A 7,438-nucleotide genomic window follows, 5' to 3' on the forward strand; every position below is an offset into this window, starting at 1 on the left:
ACGTCAGTGCTCTGAATGTCTTTGTCACAAAGCGGACGTTCTCCATGGAGACCTCAAAGTCAGTCTTAGCAGCGGTCAGAAGGGAAGACTGGATGGTCTCTTTAGACCTAAGGGACGCCTACTTCCACGTCCCCATCCACCCGGACTCCCAACCTTTTCTGAGATTCGTTTTCGAAAAGGTTGTCTACCAGTTTCAAGCCCTGTGCTTTGGCCTAAGCACAGCTCCTCTTGTGTTTACGAGGCTGATGAGGAATGTAGCCAAGATCAGTATCACAATCATGAAGGCAGAGGCCTTACCATATCATGGTGGTTAGTCCAGACTTATTAGGCTAAAAGGGTAATGTTGCCACATTAATAGAATTAAAGGGTTAAGCAGGTCAGTATCACATTCATGAACTCAGAGGGGTAACCAGGTCATGGGGGTCAGTTCAGACATATTGGTGTAAAAGGGTAATGGTGCCACATTAATAGAATTATAGGGTTAAGCAGGTCAGTATGACAATCATGAACTCAGAGGGCTAAACAGCTTATGAGGGTCAGTTCAGACTTATATGGCTAAAAAGGGTAATGGTGCTACATTAATAGAATTATTGGGTTAAACAGATCAGTATCACAATCATGTAGGCAGAAGCCTTACCATATCATGGTGGTTAGTCCAGACTTATTAGGCTAAAAGGGTAATGTTGCCACATTAATAGAATTAAAGGGTTAAGCAGGTCAGTATCACATTCATGAACTCAGAGGGGTAACCAGGTCATGGGGGTCAGTTCAGACATATTGGTGTAAAAGGGTAATGGTGCCACATTAATAGAATTATAGGGTTAAGCAGGTCAGTATGACAATCATGAACTCAGAGGGCTAAACAGCTCATGGGGGTCAGTTCAGACTTATATGGCTAAAAAGGGTAATGGTGCTACATTAATAGAATTATTGGGTTAAACAGATCAGTATCACAATCATGAAGGCAGAGGCCTTACCATATCATGGTGGTTAGTCCAGACTTATTAGGCTAAGAGGGTAATGTTGCCACATTAATAGAATTAAAGGGTTAAGCAGGTCAGTATCACATTCATGAACTCAGAGGGGTAACCAGGTCATGGGGGTCAGTTCAGACATATTGGTGTAAAAGGGTAATGGTGCCACATTAATAGAATTATAGGGTTAAGCAGGTCAGTATGACAATCATGAACTCAGAGGGCTAAACAGCTTATGAGGGTCAGTTCAGACTTATATGGCTAAAAAGGGTAATGGTGCCACATTAATAGAATTATATGGTTAAACAGATCAGTATCACAATCATAAACGCAGAGGCCTTACCATATCATGGTGGTTAGTCCAGACTTATTGGGCTAAAAGGGTAATGGTGTCACATTAATAGAATTATAGGGCTAAGCAGGTCAGTATCACAATCATGAACACAGTGGGCTAAACAGGTCATGGGGGTCAGTTCAGACTTATTGGGCTAAAAGGGTGATGGTGCCACATTAATAGAATTATAGGGTTAAGCAGCTCAGTATCACATTCATGAACTCAGAGGGCTAAACAGATCATGGGGGTCAGTACAGACTTATTGGGCTAAAAGGGTAACGGTGCCACATTAATAGAATTATAGGGTTAAGCAGCTCAGTATCACAATCATGAACACAGGGGGCTAAACAGGTCTTGGGGGTCAGTTCAGACTTATTGGGCTAAAAGGGTAATGGTGCCACATTAATAGAATTATAGGGTTAAGCTGCTCAGTATCACATTCATGAACTCAGAGGGCTAAACAGATCATGGGGGTCAGTACAGACTTATTGGGCTAAAAGGGTAACGGTGCCACATTAATAGAATTATAGGGTTAAGCAGCTCAGTATCACAATCATGAACACAGGGGGCTAAACAGGTCTTGGGGGTCAGTTCAGACTTATTGGGCTAAAAGGGTAATGGTGCCACATTAATAGAATTATAGGGTTAAGCAGCTGAGTATCACATTCATGAACTCAGAGGGCTAAACAGATCATGGGGGTCAGTACAGACTTATTGGGCTAAAAGGGTAATGGTGCCACATTAATAGAATTATAGGGTTAAGCTGCTCAGTATCACATTCATGAACTCAGAGGGCTAAGCAGATCATGGGGGTCAGTACAGACTTATTGGGCTAAAAGGGTAATGGTGACACATTAATAGAACTATAAGGTTATGCAGGTCAGTATCACATTCATAGACTCAGAGGGTTAACCAGATCCGGGGGGTCAGTACAGACTTATTGTGCTAAAGGGTAATGGTGCCACATTAATAGAATTATAGAGTTAAGCAGCTCATCATCACATTCATGAACTCGGAGGGCTAACCAGATCAGGGGGGGTCAGATCAGACTTATTTGGCTAAAAGAGTAATGGTGCCACATTAATAGAATTATTGGGTTAAGCAGGTCGGTATCACAATCATGAACACAGGGCGCTAAACTGGTCATGGGGGTCAGTTCAGACATATTGGGCTTAAAGGGTAATGGTGCCACATTAATAGAATTATAGGGTTAAGCAGGTCAGTATCACATTCACGAACTCGGATGGCTAACCAGATCTTGAAGGTCAATTCAGACTTATTTGGCTAAAAGAGTAATGGTGCCACATTAATAGAATTATAGGGTTAAGCAGGTCAGTATCACATTCATGAACTCAGAGGGCTAACCAGGTCATGGGGGTCAGTTCAGACATACAGTATTGGTGTAAAAGGGTAATGGTGCCACATTAATAGAATTATAGGGTTAAGCAGGTCAGTATGACAATCATGAACTTAGAGGGCTAAACAGCTCATGGGGGTCAGTTCAGACTTATATGGCTAAAAAGGGCAATGGTGCTACATTAATAGAATTATTGGGTTAAACAGATCAGTATCACTATCATGAACGCAGAGGCCTTACCATATCATGGTGGTTAGTCCAGAGTTATTAGGCTAAAAGGGTAATAGTGCCACATTTATAGAATTATAGGGTTAAGCAGGTCAGTATCACAATCATGAACGCAGAGGCCTTACCATATCATGGTGGTTAGTCCAGAGTTATTAGGCTAAAAGGGTAATGTTGCCACATTAATAAAATTATATGGTTAAACAGATCAGTATCACAATCATGAACGCATAGGCCTTACCATATCATGGGGGTCAGTTCAGACATATTGGGCTAAAAGGGTAATAGTGCCACATTTATAGAATTATAGGGTTAAGCAGGTCAGTATCACAATCATGAACTCAGGGGGCTAAACAGGTCATGGGGGTCAGTTCAGACTTATTGGGCTAAAAGGATAATAGTGCCACATTAATAGAATTATAGGGTTAAGCAGGTCGGTATGACAATCATGAACTCAGGGGGCTAAACTGGTCATGGGGGTCAGTTCAGACTTATATGGCTAAAAGGGTAATGTTGCCACACTAATAGAATTTTAGGGTTAAGCAGGTCAGTATCACATTCATTAACTCAGACGGCTAACCAGATCATGGAGATCAGTTCAGACGTATTGTTCTAAGAGGTAATGGTGTCACATTAATTTTAATATTTTCAATGCAAGACAACGTCTTTATACCAGATTCTATGCATTAACCATTTATGAATTATTATTATTATTATTATTATTATTATTATTATTATTATTATTATTATTATTGTTGTTGTTGTTGTTAACTATAAATCTAGGTGGAAAATAACTATGTTGTTGTTGTTGTTGTTGTTAACTATAAATCTAGGTGGAAAAGAACTATGTTGTTGTTGTTGTTAACTATAAATCTAGGTGGAAAAGAACTATGTTGTTGTTGTTGTTAACTATAAATCTAGGTGGAAAAGAACTATGCTATAGGACTCCAACATGGAAAATGTCAAAGACTAAATACTGAATGAAGATAGGAAGGCTCAAAATACGAATGTTAATATACAAGCTGCCAACTCCAAAGTGAAGTTTGACCGCTCAGTATTCAGATGGCGTTGGAGGTATATGGCATGTTGTCTGTTTGTTTATACTTAGAATTTGACAGTTGACACAAATGAAATCAGGACTCCAACAGTGAATAAGTCACACACGTGTGTTGTATGTAATAAACGAAAAGAAACCGATTCTCAGGTGTTTCACGGGTTCCCTAAGACTAAAGAACGGTGAGTACTAACGGAATAATACGTGAAATACGTGTTACTCAAGAGTAAGCCCCACTGATGTTGGATATAAGATTAAGGCAAGGCATCCACAGTACATTTTGTTTCAAACTTTATTTTTTTTTTCATAAAGCTATTAAAAGGATATATTTCTCAGGAACTGGCACATTTGGCGTTAGGAACATGTTTAGTGGTATGTATTATATTTAACTTTGATTTAACTTATAAGTGCATGAATATTTCAACATGTTTGCACACACAGGAGTATACTGCTTCAACATGTTATATTGTTAGTGTTCCTTGTCTTCTTATTTTTTCTATTTCCCAAGTAAAAACTAACATTTACAGTATTTGTAAACTTTATTTGTTTGTTTTTGTATTTTCATATACAGTGAATATGTGTTTACTGACTGTACTTTCTATGTTTGCATAATTGTTTTGTCTTATGTTTGTCCTATGTATTTAATTCTTGAAGCAAACCTTTTTTTATTATTATGTTTTCTCATATTTATAATTATATTAGAGCTTATTTTCATGTAATTCGTGATGCAATTTTGGTTTGCTTATATGTTATTTTTTATTACAGTTTTTTTTATGTGCAATATTATTTACCGACTTATTTTGTTCTTATTTATGTATAATTTATTAAAGTTCGTTTGCATGTGATTTATCTTGCATTTTTGGTTGGCTTGTATGCTACCTTATTTCTATTTCCAACTCCCTTTTGATTATCTTTATGATACAATTTAGAGTTATTTTGTTCCTTTCGTTTGTATATTTATACATTTATTAGTTTATATTACTAAAAAGTATACATGAGTACATTATGCATTTCTGTTTCAATAACAACAAAATTACAGCTGGGTTTTATATACAACTAATATCTCCATTCTTCAGGGCCTACAAACTGTAATTAAATGTATGCCTACTCATTTGCACTTGTGGCTAAGTTTAACAAATCAGACATACAGTATGTTTTACTTTATTTGAGCGTGATATTCTATCGAACATTTGAAAATAATTGCAATATACAATACTTAAGTTTGCAAGAAAATTAACTAAATTATAAGAGATATAGCAATTAAGTTTCTGAAAAATAGACTGAGAAACATAAGGATATGCATTCTTAATCTATATATGTACCTATTTGTAAATTTGCAATTTAGTTATCTAAAATTTAAGAATGTCATAAATATAGAAATAAAATATACTGACGTAGTAATGCAAATTATGAAAAAATATGTCGCAAATTTACAATCGAATTCCATCCTATATTCCGGTGAGCATTACCGCTCTGAATGTTTAACCGGTCGCTCAATAGATGGAGCCATTCATTTCGCATGGGAGTATCTGGAATCTTTTATTAGCTCACTCAAATGAGTGATATTAGGCTCAGCCTTCCTATTTTCCTTCAGTATATAGTCTTTAGAAAATATAGATTAAATGGCAAATTAACATAACAATATTGGAACCTTGTAATGGTAGCCATCAAAGACTATATCCTTCAGTATATAGTCTTTGGTAGCCATTGGCAGGTAAGTCACGTGACTAAGTATTATGTCATTCGTACGATAATTATCACACACACATGTATATATATATATATATATATATATATATATATATATATATATATATATATATATATATATATATATATATATATAATCAAAATGGTGTCTGGTAAGGTGTACGATAACTACAAGTAGGCCTATACGTTTTTCGTAGGATCATTTTGTGATTGATAAAAAAAGAGAAACTCGTCAGAATTTAGCAACAGTATATCTATTCATATAAATAAAAAGATATTCTCTAACATATGATCTCGTTGGCTGATGGTAACATTTTTAATCATATCCTGCCTTTTTATGTCGAATGTCGCAAAATACTTTGGTCAGCCTATTGGAGACTGCCCTGCCTAGCAATCTGTTGGACTGGGGTTTGAAACTCACTCAAGCTCGGGAGATTCTTATAATATCTGCAATCTCATCATTCTTGGGGGAGCTTATGTTCTACCTGCTGAGTCATCAGCAGCCATTGTCTGATCTTCCCTGGTCCTAGGTAAGGGACTTGAGCGCTATTGATATGTGAAATAGGTGAAATAAACACCGTATTTAGCCCAGGCCGTTTGCTTGGATAGATGGAAGTAAGGGAGAAAGTCAAATTAGCTTTTAAAATTATGTAGTCAATTGATATTTTAGTTAAAGTGGAACATTTAGTTTTAAAATGTATTTCCAAGTTATTCGTGAATAAATTATGTAAGGAAATACGGAATGGCAATTAATCATTTATTCAAGAGTGTTTATAATTAACACTGGCTGATTTATCAGTTTTGATACAATTGCCAAATACAGATATTGCATTTTAACTTCTTTCGCCAAAGGAAATAACATTGATCGGAAATTATATTTTGAATACAAACTCGTGTGTTGTATAAACAACAAATATTAGCTAATACTATTCTTGAGACGATTCCCCTAGTCTTCATCTATACTAATGATGTATTTAAAAGTGGTGGAAAAGTGCGATATTAAAAAGAATAATCCGATATTTTTGTACGACAACTTTGGTGCTAACACGATAACTGTTGACGCAGGGTACGATAGTACTTCCAGAAAATCAGACACCCCCCAGACCCAGAGGCCAGAGCCGGCTCAGCTGGGTAGCCAGGTTAGGTGACTCGGGAACCTGACGATAGGTTTGGTGTTCGTGAAGTTATAATGGATTTAATTGCTGCTAATGATAAATTGTAAGTTAATTTGTTTATTTATTGAGGTTTGATACACTACCTGTCACTTATAAACGCGTACTAAATAATTAAAAGTGTCTTTACTACAAAACTGTTTAGCCTAGGTCTAGATGCGCCACATGTAGGCTAACTATAGGCTAGCCATGTCATATTTAAAGATAGCAATGTCTGGTATTCCATTAATTAAGAGCATGGTGGCAGGGGAAATGATTATGAGCTTTGTATTTGGTATTAGAAAATTTTCGGCAAATTTAGGCTTTTCGGTTAAGACTGCTTGTACCCCCATGGTATGTCTCCCATTAATATTTAGGAGCAGGATAATTTATTGTTTCAAATCGTTCATATCCTTACAACAGCCATTTTCTATCCTCGTCTTGAAATCCATTACGAAATTCAGTGTAATTTCGTCTATTAGGATAATTGTTAAATTCAGTGTAATTTCGTCTATTAGGATAATTGTTGAAAACGCGGAGGAGCTGTGAGGTGGTTCGTGGTTGATTTCACGAGAACGTTGTAAGCCATGGCCGAGCAAAAACCGTTAGAGGTACGTGAAATGACTCGGTAAT

At 36.5% G+C, this 7,438-nt stretch overlaps 1 long non-coding RNA gene across 2 annotated transcripts in view; it reads left to right on the forward strand.

The window, feature by feature from the left end:
- The first annotated feature begins 6,760 nt into the window (after positions 1-6,760).
- Positions 6,761-7,438, forward strand: part of LOC137658602 (uncharacterized) — a 72,930-nt gene continuing 72,252 nt past the window's right edge. For both annotated transcript variants that reach the window (XR_011047386.1, XR_011047385.1), the window contains exon 1: positions 6,761-6,872. This is a non-coding gene — a long non-coding RNA (uncharacterized lncRNA). The remainder of the gene's footprint in view (positions 6,873-7,438) is intronic.

Source organism: Palaemon carinicauda, chromosome 19 (assembly GCF_036898095.1).
Source record: "Palaemon carinicauda isolate YSFRI2023 chromosome 19, ASM3689809v2, whole genome shotgun sequence".
NCBI lineage: Eukaryota > Metazoa > Arthropoda > Malacostraca > Decapoda > Palaemonidae > Palaemon > Palaemon carinicauda.